General features: G+C 36.4%; 1 pseudogene; it reads right to left on the bottom strand.

Moving 5' to 3' along the window:
* Positions 1 to 7,774: 7,774 nt before the first annotated feature.
* Positions 7,775 to 9,534, bottom strand: LOC123807610 (annotated as a pseudogene).
* Positions 9,535 to 15,531: the final 5,997 nt, after the last annotated feature.

The following is a 15,531-nucleotide window of genomic DNA, read 5'->3' as shown; positions in this document are numbered from 1 at the left end:
TAGTTCTTTATATTTTGGAGATCAGACCCTTGTCTCAGGTATTATCTGCAAATATGTTTTCCCATACAATTAGTTCTCTTTTTATTTTAATACTATTTTCTTTAGCCATGAGGAAGTTTTTATTTTGATGAGGTACCATTTGTTTATTTTTCCCTTTATGCCTCTTAGAGCTCTAGGGGTTGTCTTGGTGAAAGTATTGCTGCATGTAATATCTGAGATTTTCTTGCCTATGTTCTCCTCTAGGACTTTTATGGTGCCACGACTTATATTTAAGTCTTTTATCCACCTTGGATTTATTTTTTAGGATACTGTATAAGTTGGTGGTCGAGTTTCATGTTTTTGCATGTAGCTGTCCAGATGTCCCAATGACTTTTGTTGAAGAAGCTATTTTTATTCCATTTTATGGTTGTGCCCTGTTGTCAAATATTAATTGACCATAAAGGCATGTGCTTATTCCTGGGCTTTCTACTTTGTCCCATTGGTCTATGTGTCTGTTTTTATGCCAGTACCATACTGTTTTGATTATGGTGGCCTTGTAATATAGTTTGATATCAGGTATTGTGATCCTTCCTATTTTGTTCTTCTTTCTCCAAATTGCTGTGGCTACTTGGGGTCATTTATGGTTCCATATATGTTTTTGGAATTTTTGTTCTATATCTGTGAAATATGTCATTGGGATTTTAATAGGGATTGTGTTGAATCTATAAATTGCTTTGGGTAATATAGACACTTGGAAAATGTTAATTTTTCCAACCCATGAACATGATATATGTTTTCATTTATTTGTATCTTCCTTAATTTCTTTCTTCAGTGATGTGGTTTTCTGAGTACAAGTCTTTCACCTCCTTGGTAAGGTTTATTCCTAGGTACTTTATTTTTCTTGTTGCTCTAGTGAATGGGATGATCTCCAAAATGTATAAAGGACTTATACAACTCCACTCCAGGAAGACAAACAGCCCAATTAAAAAATGGGCAAAGGACTTGAACAGACACTCCTCTAAGGAGGACATATAGAGGGCCCAGAGACATATGAAAAGATGCCCAGCATCACTAGCCATCAGAGAGATGCAAATTAAAACCACAATGAGTTATCACTTCACACTGGTGAGAATAACCATCATAAACAAATTAACACTCAAGTGTCAGAGAGGTTGTAGAGAAAAGGGAACCCTAGTGTACTATTGGTAGGAATATAGACTGGTGCAGCCACTATGGAAAACAGTATGGAATTTCCTAAAAAAACTAAAAATGGTACTGCCTTTTGACCCAGAGATACCATTGTTGGGATTATACCCTAAGGATCCTGTAACACCAATTCAAAAGAACATATTCACTACAATGCTCATAGCAGCACAATTTACAATAGCCAAGTGCTGGAAGCAACCTAATTGCCCATTAGTAAATTTGTGGATCAAAAACTATGGTGGATTTACACAGTGTAATACTGCAGAGCAGAAAGAAAGAAGTTCCTACCCTTCATGATAGCATGGGTGGATCTGGAGAGCATTATTCTAAGTGAAACAAGCTAAGCAGTGAAAGGGAAATACCATATGATCCCACCTATATGTGGAATTTACTCAACAAAACAAACAAGCAAGCAAAATACAACCAGAGACATTGTAATAAAGAACAATCTGACTGTTATCAGAGAGGAGCAGGGAGAAGGATAATAGGGGATAATGGGGGGTATCAAGTAACATGTATGAAGGACACATGGACAAAACCAAAGAGGTGAGCTTGAGGGTGGGAAACAGGAAGCAAAGGAGGTGGGTTTGAGGGTGATGAGGGGGGGGGCGTGTGGTGGGGTGAAAATGGAGACAATTGTACTTGAACAACAATGAATGAATGAATGAATGAATAAAAAGAACATTAGTAAAACTTTGTCAGGTGACTTCTGAGAATTTGGCTAAGTTGCTACCTACAGCCTTTATGAGAATTAAGGGCTCCCCTAAGGCCAATACATAGCTCAGCACATTTGAAATTATGTATGGCAGGCCCTTTTTAACTCTAGAACTGATATTTAATATAGAGACCCATTAAGCAATTAAGTATATAATAAACAGGGCAAGGGTAAAAAGCTTTACAGGAATATGGAAACATAGTCTCACCAGCCCCAAAATGGAACTTTTGAATTACTAAATCTCCAGGGTCATGGGTACTCATTAAAATTTGGAAAGAGGAATGAGCAGCAGACAAACTTAACCCTAACAGGAAAGGACCCTACCAGGTACTTCTGAGTACCTCCTACGGCTGTAAAACTTTTAGAGATTGATAATTGGCTTTGTATTTCCAGAGCAAAGCCAGAACCTGCTGACTCCAATCTGACCCAGAACCAGTTGGACACCCAAAGCCCCTACACCTGCAAGCCACTGGAGGACCTCAGATTCCTGTTCAAAATGAGGAAGCCCTAAAAGATAAGTAATGATTAATGATGATGTACTAAAATCACCATTGTTTTGGATAATTATACTTCTTATAATCTTTCTACTAGTGCTGGTCTTCTGTATGAAGTCTTATTAATTTCTTTCAGGTGAAATCATATTTATGAGTTTCCAAAATGAAAATCTCTTTGTTGTTTATCTTAACCATTCTCTACTAACCTACATCCTGTATACAAAAATGGAATGGAAAAATTTTAATAAATGCTTCTCTAAATTTAGTAGCAGAAGAAAATCTGGCCCAATGTTGAATGTGTAATCCTAGCCCAGAAACTCCTTCAGATCTAATACTCATATAAAAACCTACCCAATAGCTAATGAATCCTTAATCAATGCTTTGAATTCTTCCTCTAATTACATGCATTCCTCTTTTTCTTTAAGACTCAGATGGGAGTGGAAACCTCTTTTATGCTTCTGTATGACCCCACTAGAATTAAAGCTATTTAATTACTTTATTTCATTTCTTAAGTGTGAGAGTACTATAGGATGCACCCATGTTATAATAATATTTATACTGGAGCCATCAACCTATTTGATGCCCTAGCCTCTGGTTCAAGTTCCAGCTTTCTTGAGAACCTTTCTGAGGGAGAAATTTCAAACCTTTGATTTGGTCACATATAGTATGCTACCTCAATTATGAATCTATTGCTGCTTTGACAGAAATAATAATGCAGATACCAACAATACTATAGATTACATTGGTTGGAAATTGAGGCAACCACTTCAAAGGGTATTAGCAAAATTTCTACCACCTCCTGTGGGAGGGGAAGATTGGGGAAATAGCTTAGGCCTCCTTAAGGGTTGCTTTTCCCCCTTGCCTTATGCTCTCCTTAAGAAATAAAACTCTACCATGCCATGGTCAGTGAAGCACCCCCAAGCCTTGTTTGGTTATGCAGAACTCCCCAAAACTGCCTAACAGTTTACTCAGAACTTCAAGAAGCTATTGCTTATGTACATCTCACCAACTCTAAACATGGGGGTGAATGTTTAGGGACCTTGGCACCTCAAGACCTTACCATTACAAACATAACCCAGGGTCCTGGAAGGCAGTCTGTCAACAGAACAATTGGTCTAATAGTAGCCTGAGCTACTGCCACTATAGCCATTATGGCCCTCTGGGGAGGCTTTGCCTACCATGAGGCTGCTCTACGGAACTCACTAAGATTATAGAAGTGTCAAAAAGTACCACTGATGCCCTAACTGAATTATCAAGATCAGTAAACTCACTGGCAAATAGAGTCATGGATAACCACCCTACCCTTGGCTATTTTCTAGCAGAACAAGGTAGGGTATGTGTTGTTACCAATAAAACCTCCTGTTATAATAAATTCTACTGCACCCATGTAAATAACTCTGGAATAGTCAAAACTAACACAAGGAATCATGACTTCCCCTGCACAGAAGATGCTATATGACCCTTGTTTCATTATAAGAGCATTAAAATAAGTTAGCATTGCAGGTCCCTTGCCCCAGTGGGTAATCAAGGACAATCATAGGAGATTGCATGCCCAGTAGCTTAAAAGTAATATAACCACTTACACATGCACAATTAAAGCCCACCAAAAATAAGCCAGGAAATATTCACCCTATAAGAACAGAATCCTTCCAGCTGCTGAGGGCTAATCTCTGCTCGAGGTTGGTCTGCTCCATATTTTGTGGATTGTGCTATTGCCTAATAAATTTGCTCTTTCTCTGCTATAAACTCTCTGTGGGTTCTGTCCAATTCATTATTTGTGATCACCAAGAACCTGGTTACCTGTGCCCATCTGTGATAACCCCCAAAAATCAATAAAAATTTTTAAAATGACCAGACTGATACTTTTCAAGATTAAAGAAAGACACAATACAGTGAAACACTCCTCCTCTCACTGTGGAAAGTCTAGTAATGCCAATACAGTTCAGGCTTATAATTTTGGGTACTGGAGGCTTCTGGCTGGAATCCCAAGTGCCTGATTTGACAGAGGGAAGAAACAATAACTTTATGAAGCTGCTCACTGAACCTCCCATGGGGAATGGAGTTTCTCCCATAGAAACTTTTTGTCAAATTCTCAGGTCTACAAACAGAAATTCTAGTTTTTGAATATTTAAATGGTAACTGTAAATTCACTGAGGACTGCTCCAAAGGCCAACTTGTTTTCTTCTAGTGTAATTATTCAAGGGCAACAGTTCATCAGCAGAAGTATATAAAGGGCAGATCCAGTCTCTTAATCCTGGCAGAGAGAGAAGCCTGGGGCTACAGTATGGTTGGAGCACCTCTGTCTACAGCTTATTTTCAAATCTTGGGACAACTCAGCTGGTTGACAGGTTCAGTAGGAGTTTAAGTCATTGAAGCTATTGTTGACAATTATTTACTACACAGTCAAGACTATGTTTTCAGGTAATTTGTTCAGCTCTGTTGAGTTCCTTTTGGGGCATGGGCTGCTTTAAAAGTTTATAGGAAAGTCCATTTCCAATTAAAGACTGGCTTCCTACTTTTTAAAATATTTTTTTTGGTGCCAGACAAATACGAACCTATAAGTCTAGGCATTGCCACTTACTAGCTATGTAAACATGACATGTCCTTTAAACTCTTGGAAACTCAATTACCTTACCCCATATATGGACAAGCAAATATGGGAATGCTTGGTTATCAGATGTGTTGGGATTTTGGTGACTTTTATTTGTGTATGTGTTTTTTAAGGGTATTTTTATAAAAAAAACACAATCAAGTTTACTCTTAGTCCCTTGCTCATCTCTCTTTACACACAAAAGTGGTGACATTCAAAGATAGGACAGTACAGACTGTAGGCAAAAACCTTCGAGCCTGTGCCATGGAGCTGGGGGAAGATGCTGTTCTAGAGAACATTGACTGTTGAGCATCTGTACTCAGGGTTTGTCTTAGAGATTGTCTGTACATAGTGCTCATAACACCTAGAAACTACATAAGTAATCAGAGATAAAGTATAAATTTGGTTTGACAAATCACTACATCAACAAAGTTCAATATAAACTCTGAATGGATGAATACTTGCCATGCAAAGACAAAGATTCATTCATTCATTTGTTCATTCACTTGCCATTTGCTGAGCCATTGCCAAGTTCCAGGCAAATCTCTCAGTTCTAAGGGTATGTTGGTGAAAACAACAAAGTTCTTCCCTCATGGAACATAATTCTTGTCAGACAAAAAAATTAAGAAATAAAAATGTGACATAATGTTAAATAGTGACATGGTATTTGAAGAAAATAAAGCAGAGATAGGGAATAGAGTTACTTTTTCACAGGCCAAGAATGACCTCTTTTGAGGTGATGTTTCATCAAAGACCTAGATCAAGTGAGGGAATGAGTCACAGGGATTTTGAGGAAAGTAACTCATTAGCCATAAAACTAAGACCTATATTTAGCCTGTATGCCTTGAAGAGGACTTGGGGTTTTATTCTACGTGAACAGAAGCCATCAGGGAGAGATAGGATCTTATTCTGTTTTTAAAAAGTTCACACTGGCTACTGTATGTAAGGTAGACCATATGAAGACAGAGGTGGAAGCAGAGAGACCAGTTAGGAAGCCACTGAAAAACCCTAAATGAGAGATGATGGCTCATCTTAAATAGGGCTGACTTACATTTTTGTTTGATTCTGTACTGAACTTATTCTGAGTGTTCAGCTCTCTTGTTCATTACTGAAGCAGAATCATTTGCTCTTATTATTAAAGAAAATCACTTTTTCTTTAATCAGTGATCCCACTGACTCTCATCATTTCCCTTCAAAGGGTAATGCTCAGTGATGGATGCATGTAGATGTTCCCTTAGTGTTTCACTGTCTTCCCTCCTTTTCCATACCTGAGGACAGTGGAGGTATTCCTCTTCTTGCTCTCTGTTTTCATAGTCTTCTGGTTCCAGAACTGAATGTTCTTTTCTACTTTTCACTTTCCATTGATGAATAAAAAATTTCCATTAGTATTTCAAGGAAATTTTGAGCACACACCAATTGCATCCATAAAAAGTCCCATCAAGGACATTCTGTATTTTGTCGGAGTTGATCCAAGAGCCATGATATATGGATTTGGAATTTTCTTTCAGTAGTCCTTAGAAAAGTTGTACTAGGTACATGGTGGAAAACATGTTGGAACTTGTAGGTTATGAAACAAATAGCTTTATTGCTAGAATACTTGAGACTCTTATCCATGACTTCATTTCACCTGAATGTCGCCTTCATGAATCTGGTTGCTTGGCTCTTTACAGAAAATAGGGGTAACAGTCACATTAATATATCATCTTTTCTGTAATTAGAAAAGAAACCTGAGAATGCTTTCCTAGCATATACGTAAACAGAGTTTCCTTCAACACCTGTTCTCTTAAGTCATGAGATATTTGAAAACAACTACACAAATTCTTGTGTCTGATCCAATCTTTTGAATACTTACTAGGGCATTATAAAAATTTTGCTAGTGTGAACAAATAGTATCACACTCCCTCTTTTCCATCCCAACCCATGGATTCAAGGACTTGGAATGACTGGGGGGAATAGAGTTTTTTGGTTCTGTGTAATTAATCTAAAATGAGAACACATTTTCCCCCCTTTGGGTTTTCAGAAACATGTACAAAGGACACATAGACAAAACCAAAGAGGGGTAGGATCAAGGATCGGGAGTGGGGATGGCTGGGGTTGGGGGAACTGGTGAGGGGAAAATAGAGACAACTGTACTTGAACAACAACAAAAAAATGTAAAAAAGAACACAGTTTTTTTTTAAGTCAAATGCTTAATGATATTAAGTTTTTTTTAAGTCAAATGCTTAATGATATTAAGTTAATATCATATTGTTATTATGCTAGGGAGATGGGATTTTGATTCCATATTCTGAATACTCATCCACCTTGCTATGCTTTGTAAAGTTAAACAATTATGCAAAAATACATTTTTTTAACTTTAAACAAATTTTATTACACAAAGCTCACATAATTGGATATTTCTCTACTTTGTACACAATTATTCTTACTCTCCACAGAAAGGCTGCTTAACTTCTCATCTGGTGATGGCAAGCACTAAAATCCTGATTTTAACAGAATAGTAGTAAAAATACCTCAGTGATTTAAGTTGAAAGCAGTAAATGGTACTGCTTGTACCATGGTACATGGCTCTTGCACTTAGTTATCAGGAATGTACAAATGTATTTTATTCAAAAATACAAAATAAATTATCTGTAGGCATGGACAATGACAGCAGTAAACCATTGTATGTTGTCCACTGAAACCAGTAACTGATGGTCATAGTGATTTTCTTAAACAACAGCCAGCCTTTTCTCCCATCATTTCCTTCAACTGCCTTCTCGAAGTTAGAGGTGAGGAGCCCTGCTTGGAGCTTCCTCTCACAGTTCTCAGTACTAATGGTAAAGCACTATTCCGGGACTAGAACATGCCACCTCCCATACGGCCTCCCATTCCGCCCATGCCGCCCATCCCAGGGTCTTTCTCTTCTTTCAGAAGTTCTGTGACTGCAACTTCTGCGGTTGTTAACAGAGAGGCCACTTCAGCAGCATCCAATAAAGCAGTTCTTACAACCTTAGTTGGATCAATGATTCCTTTTTCCACCATATTCACGAAATCTCCAAGCATAGCGTCATACCCAACATCTGGGGAACTCTGCATAATTTTCTCAACTATCAACTATCCCTCCACACCCGCATTCTTAGCAATGGTCATTGCAGGAATTCTGAGCACTTTTTAAATAATTTCTATACCAATTTTTTGATCTTCATTAGCTGGAGTTAACAAGTCCAAGGGTGGAATGCACCGAAGCAGGGCACAACCCCCTACCAGAACAATGCCTTCCTCAACAGCAGCTCCTGTAGCATTGAGGGCATCTGTTACTCTGTCTTTCTTTTCATTCACTTCAACATCACTTGTCCCACCAACCTTCAGCACAGCTACCCCATCTGAGAGTTTTGCTAGACGTTCATTTAGTTTTTCCTTTTCATATTCACTAGTTGTGACATCCAACTGCTCGATAATTTCTTGAATACGTTTTTCAATTTGAGCCTTGTCACCTTTTCCTTTCAGGAGCATGGCATCGTCTTTGGTCACAATGACCTCGCCAACTTTTCCTAAGTCATGAGCCTGAACATCTTCAAGATTGAGAATTAATCCTTCTTCTCCAAACACTGCACGACCAGTAGCAATAGCCATGTCTTGAAGTTGGTTCTTTCTATTGTCACCAAAACCTGGACCTTTGACTGCTACCACTTGAAGACCAACTTTTAGCCTATTCAAAACAAGTGTACTTAGAGCTTCTCCATCAACATCTTCAGCAATTATGACCAAGGGCTTACAGTGAGCATTGGCAATTTCAAGAGCAGGTACAATGGATTGAACACTTTTCTCTTCACTCAGTAGGACATAGGCATCTTGGAATTCACATTTCTGAACTTTTGGTGTATTAATAAAGTATGGAGAAATATAACCTTGATCAAACTTCATGCCTTCAATAATTTCTAATTCATTGTTCAGTGTTTTCCCATCCTTTACTGTGATGACGCCCTTTCTTCCAATCTTTTTCATTGCATCAGAAATTATGTTGCCAATTTCTTTGTCTCCATTTGCAGAAACTGTAGCAACCTGAGCTATTTCTTCAGGGGTTGTCACAGGTTTGGACTGTTTCTTAAGTTCAGAAATTACAGCATCAACAGCTAACATCACACTTCTCCTGATCTCCACAGGATTAGCACCTTTACTAATCTTCTCAAAACCCTCCTTGGCAATAGCGCATGCCAGCACAGTAGCAGTGGTGGTGCCATCACCAGCTTCTTAATTTGTATTATTGGCAACATCTTGAACAAGTTTGGCACCAATATTTTTCTATTTGTCTTTTAAGTCAATGGACTTTGCAGCAGTCACACCATCTTTTGTTACTTTGGGACTTCCCCAGCTCTGTTCAATTATCACTGTTCTTCCCTTTGGCCCATAGTAACAGCTACAGCATCGGCTAAAAGGTCTACACCTTGAAGCATTAAGGCTCGGGCATCTGCACCAAATTTTACATCTTTGGCATAAGCCCGAGTGAGATGAAGAGCCAGTGCCCTGGACACCGGCCTAATTTGTCAAAGGACTTTGTGTAATTGAAGCATTTCTGCGGGGCAGCGGCAGGGTGTGCGAGTGGCTAGGAAGGCCATTGGCGGTGAGTGAGAGCCAAAAATACATTTTTGTAGTGGAAAAATTTAAAAATACAAATGGTTTTTTAAAAAACTTTAAAAAATCTCACCTTTCAGAGATAAGCACTGTTAATATTTTAGTTCAATTTTTCCTGATATTTGCCTACATAAATAAGTTATAAATATGTTTTCAAAAATGGATATTACTTTACAACTTTATCGTTTCTTTTAAACATCTTGTGTTTTGTTGATAACTTTCTATGTCATGAACATAGATATGCATTATCATTTTTGAAACACACTGTTTTCCATTCCAGGATGTTAGTACTGTTTATTAAATACTTCATTATTTTTTCTCTTCTGACCTGGGCAACCATGTGATTAACCAATACCCCTGTTTTAAAACATTTATTTAGTACTAATGAGACTCCAATTTTATACTAAGTACTTTATATATGTTATTTCATTTACTTAATTTGCTTATAAATTTCTTGATATTACTGACAATGCTTATTCTTTATGCACATTTCTGCATGCATTCTTTATATACATTTCATGATTATACAGCATTTATTTAAAGGTTTTTCTTAAATATTACCAAAGTATCCTTTAGAATGTTTCTAGCAATCTACACTCATAAAGCATCAAAATTGTTTAATTCTTTACATCAATACAACCAGTGGGCAAAATTTTCTCTAATCTTCTTGGGTAAAGGATATCTCATTATTTTACTTTGGATTTATCTGATCATTAGAGAAACAAAATATTTTCCTACTGGTGTATTCATCTTTTTAATCTACCTGTCACCGGCACTGCTCAGTTGCTTGAGCATCATCCCACAAAGCAAAAACTCACCAGTTGGATTCCTGGTCAGGGCACATGTCTGGGTTGCAGGCCCAGTCCCAAGCAGAGGTGTGAGCGAGAAACAAATGATCGATGTTCCTCTTACACATTGATATTTCTCTCCTTCTTTTTTCTCTTACTGCCCCTCTCTGTAAAAATAAATAAATAACATCTAAATATGTTAATTTTATATCTATTTTAAATATACGTATTTAATTATATGTACCTTCATACACATAATTTTGTCAAATGCCTACTTTTGAATCATCCAGAGTTCTTCTTACTGCAAGTTGTTCTTTTTTGTTTGTTTTCTCTCCTCTTTCTCCTTTCACATCAGCCTTTGTGCCTTCCAAGAAATATAATTTTCATGTAATGTGTAATATGGATGCATACACATGCAAGGATTGTTTTATGTGTTCTTGATGAAAGTGGAATCATATATTACATACTTTTCTGCATCTTGCTTTTCTCCCTCAACAATTTCATTTGAAATTCCTCCAAGTTATTTAGTAGATCTCCAATTCATTATTTTTAATTCTTGGCATTTAAACAGAAAGTATTTTTTTCCTATTGACAAGGCATTGCTTTTGTTTCTAGTGTTTTTTTTTTCCTTCTACCAGTACTAACAATGCTACAATCAATATACTTTTACATACTTCTTTACAAATACTTTTATCTTTATGGAATACTCAATATTTTTTCTGGATGGGTCTAAATGGGAGTATATATCTTAGTTATAATAAATGTTGTCAGATTGCTTTCCCTAAAGATGAATACAACACATCATATTTCTACCAGCAGTGTATGAAAGTATCCTTTTCATAACATTGCTGCCAGCAACAGATGTTGTGGCTCTTTTTAATTTTTGTCAGTCTGAAGAGTGTAAAGTGATAATCATGTTGCTACTGCATATTCATGGTTACTACTTGTGAGTTTGTACACCTTTTCCTTTGTTTACCACTATATTTATTCATCCATGAATTGTCTATGCCCAATGTTTTATTGCTTACTCCTCTTACCTATTTGTGAGATATTTTTGCATTAATTTAAATTTTATCATCTGTGTTACAAATATTTTCCAACATCTATTATTTGTCAATTACCTTTGTTTATTAAATGTGGTATCATACCACATGTGTGCCTTTTTTAAGTCAAATGTATCTAGCCTTAGCTTCTGAGTTTCTACTCATAGATAGGAAGTCATAAATTCTAGGAATTCATTGATTTTCAGGTCTCAATTTTCTTACGTGTTCTTAATTGTGCTATCTAGAACTTTAATTCACCTAGAATTTATTTCTGTATTTGTTATAAGAAACAATCTTTTTAAATATTTGCAGATATATATCTAGGGTATTAGTATTAATTATTAAGTAATTTATCATTTTTCCATTGAAAATATACATCCTTTATAACATATCAAATTATCATTCATAGTGGGATTTATTTCTGGAATATCTACCCTGTTTCATTGCTACATTTATTTACTTATTTTATTTTTATTTATTTATTTACTCTCTTTTTTATTTTATTGTTATTCAAGCACAGTTGTCTCCCTTTTCCTGCACCTCTAGTCCCCATCCCAGCTATTCCCACCTCCCTCCCCCAATTCTACCTCCCCTTGGTTTTGTCCATGTGTCATTTATAGTTGTTCCTGAAAACACTTCACCCTCCCCCACACATTATCCCCTCCGGTTTCCCCTCTGGTTACTGTCATTTGTTCTTAATAGCGATGTCTCTGGTTACATTTTGCTTGATTGTGTGTTTTGCTGATTAGGTTCCACTTAAAGGTGAGATCATATGGTACTTGTCTTTCACTGCCTGACTTACTTCTCTTAGCATAAAGCTCTCCAGCTCCATTCATGCTGTCACAAAGGGTAGGAGCTCCTTCTTTTCTTTCTGCTGCATAGTATTCTATTGTATAAATGTACCATACTTTTTTGATCCATTCATTTACTGATGGGCACTTAGGTTGCTCCCAGGAGTTGCCTATTATAAATTGTGCTGCTATGAACATTGGGGTGCATAGGTTCTTTTGGAGTGGTATTCCAAGGTTCTTAGAATATAATCCTAGCAGTGGAATTGCCAGGTCAAAAGGCAGATCCATTTTTAGTTTTCTGAGGAAATTCCATACTGTCTTCCACAGAAGCTACACAAGTCTGAAATCCCACAAACTGTGCACTAGGGTTCCCTTTTCTCACAACCTCTCCAACACTTGTTGTGTGTTGCTTTGTTTATGATGGGCATTCTCACTAGTGTAAAGTGATATCTCACTTGTGGTTTTAATTTTCATCTCTCTGATGGCTAGCAATGATGAGCATCTTTTCATACGTCTCTGGAACCTTTGTATGTCTTCCTTGGAGAAGTGTCTGTTCAAGTCCTTTGACCATTTTTAAATTGTTTTTTTTTGTCTTCCTAGATGGGAGTCCTGTATGTTTTTTGTGTATTTTGGAGATCAAATCAGTGTCTGAGGTATCATTGGCACATATGTTTTCCCATACAGTTGGTTCTTTTTTTATTTTAAGGCTGTTTCCTTTAGTCATGCTGAAGTTTTTTATTTTGGTGAGGTCCTACTCCTTTATGCTTTCCTTTATGTCCTTGCTCTAGGGGACATATCAGGGAAAAATATTGCTGTATGGAATATATGAGATTTTCCTGCCTATGTTCTGAAAGATTTTTCTGGTGTCATGACTTATATTTAAGTCTTTATCCGCCTTGATTTATTTTTGTGTATGGTATAAGTTGGTGATTGAGGTTCATTTTTTTTTCACATACTGTCCAGCTCTCCCAACACCATTGTTAAAAAGGCTAGTTTTACTCCATTGCATGCTGCTGCTCCCTTTGTCAAATGTTAATTGACCATAGAGACTTGGATTCATTTTTGAGCTCTCTATTCTGTTTCATTGGTCTATGTGTCTATTCTTATGCCAGTACCAGGGTATTTTGACTACAGTGGCCTTGTAATGTAGTTTGATATCAGGTATTGTGATCTCTTCTACTTTGTTCTTCTTTCTCAAAATTCCTTCAGCTATTTGGGGTGATTTATGGTTCCATATAAATTTGTGAAATGTTTGTTCTATATTTTTGAAATATGTTATTGGTACTTTAATAAGTATTGCTTCAAATCTATAAATTGCTTTGGGTAATATGGACATTTTGATGATGTTAATTCTTCCAATCCATGAAAATAGTATATGTTTCCATTTGTTTGTGTCTCCCGTAATTTCTTTCTTCAATATTGTAGTTTCCTGAGGAAAGGTCTTTTACCTGTTTGGTTAGGTTTATTCCTAGGTACATTATTTTTCTTGTTGCTATAGCAAATGGGAATTTTTTCCACATTTCTATTTATGATATTTCATTGTTGGTGTACAAAAATGCCTTTGATTTCTGAATATTGACTTTGTATCCCACTGTTTTGCTAAATTTATTTATTAGCTTGAGCAGTTTTTAGGTGGAGTCTATAGGATTTTCTATGTATACTACCATGTCATTTCCAAACAATGACAGTTTTATTCCCTCCTTTCCAATTTGGATGCCTTTTATTTCCTTTTTTTGTCTGATTGCTGTGGCTAGGACTTCCAATAATATGTTGAATAGAAGTTTTGAAAGTGGACTACCTTGTCTTGTTCCCAATCTTATTGGAAATTTTTTAGTTTTTGCTCACTGAATATGATTTTGGCTGTAGGTCTCTTACATATGGCCTTTATTAGTTTGAGGAATGCTCACTCTATTCCCACTTTGCTGAGTGTTTATATCATAAGTGGTTGCTGTACCTTATCAAATGCTTTTTCTATATAAATCAATATGATCACATGATTTTGTCCTTCCTTTTGCTTATGTGGTATATTACATTTACTGATTTGTGAAAATTTTACTATCCTTCCATCTCTGGGATAAGTCTCACTTGATCATGGTGTATGATCTTTTAAATGTATTGCTGTATGCTATTTGCCATTATTTGTTGAGGATTTTAGCATCTATGTTCATCATTGATATTGGCCTGAAGTTTTCTTTCTTTGTTGTGTCTCTTTCTGGTTTTGGGTTTAGGATGATGCTGCCTTCATAAAAAGAGTTTGGGAGTCTTCCATTTTCTCAGATTTTTTGGAATAGTCTGTGAAGGATAGGGGTTGGCTCTTCCTTAAATGCTTTGTAAAATTTTCCTGTGAAACTGTCTGATCCAGGGCTGTTGTGTGTTGGGAGTTTTTTTATTATGGCTTCAATTTCATCTGCTGTTATTGGTCTGTTCAGGCTTTCTGCTTCTTCTTCATTGAGTTCCGGAAGATTATATTTTTCTACAAATTTGTCCATTTCATCTAGGTTTTGAAATTTCTTGGCATATAGTTCTTCATAGTAATTTCTTGTAATCCTTTGCATTTCTGTTGTATCAGTTGTAATTTTTTCTCTTTCATTTCTGATTGTGTTTATTTGGGTCATCTGTCTTTTTTTTTTTTTCATGATGACTCTGCCTAAAGGTTTGTCAATTTTCTTTATCTTTTCAAATAACCAACTTCTGGATTTATTGTTCCCTAGAATTGTGCTTTTAGTCTCTGTGTCATTTAATTTTGTCCTGATCTTGGTTATTTCCTTCCTTCTACTTGCTCTAGGCTGTCTTTGTTGTTGTCCCTCCAGTTCTTGTAGGTGTAGAGTTAGGTTGTTTATTTGAAATGTTTCTATCTGTTTTAGGTAGGCCAGTATTGCTATTAACTTCCCTCTCAGGACTGCCTTTGTTGTGTCCCATAAGTTTTAAATAGTTGTGAGTTCATTTTCATTATTTCTCCTTGATCTCATTCTTGACCCATTCATTGTTTGATAGCATGCTATTCAATCTCCTTTAGTTTGAGTGTTTTTTCCTCAAGGTTGGTTTCTAGTTTCAGTTTCTTGTGGTCATAGAAAATTCTTGGTATGATTTCAGTTTTCTTCAATTTATTGAGCCTTTTTTTGTGTGTCCTATCATGTGGTCTGTGTTTGAAAATGTTCCGTGTGCATTTGAAAAGAATATGTATTTTGTTTCCTCTGGATTAAAGTCTCTCTATATAGCAGTTCATTGCTACATTTACTTACTTGTTCCTATTTGATTTTAGTGGCACTATACCATATTCTGATACCCTTTTTCATCCTTTTTAGATATATATT

The sequence above is a fragment of the Phyllostomus hastatus genome, unplaced genomic scaffold (assembly GCF_019186645.2).
Source record: "Phyllostomus hastatus isolate PE091 unplaced genomic scaffold, TTU_PhHast_1.1 phas_scaffold_46, whole genome shotgun sequence".
NCBI lineage: Eukaryota > Metazoa > Chordata > Mammalia > Chiroptera > Phyllostomidae > Phyllostomus > Phyllostomus hastatus.
This window is presented reverse-complemented; position numbering and strand designations above follow the sequence as displayed.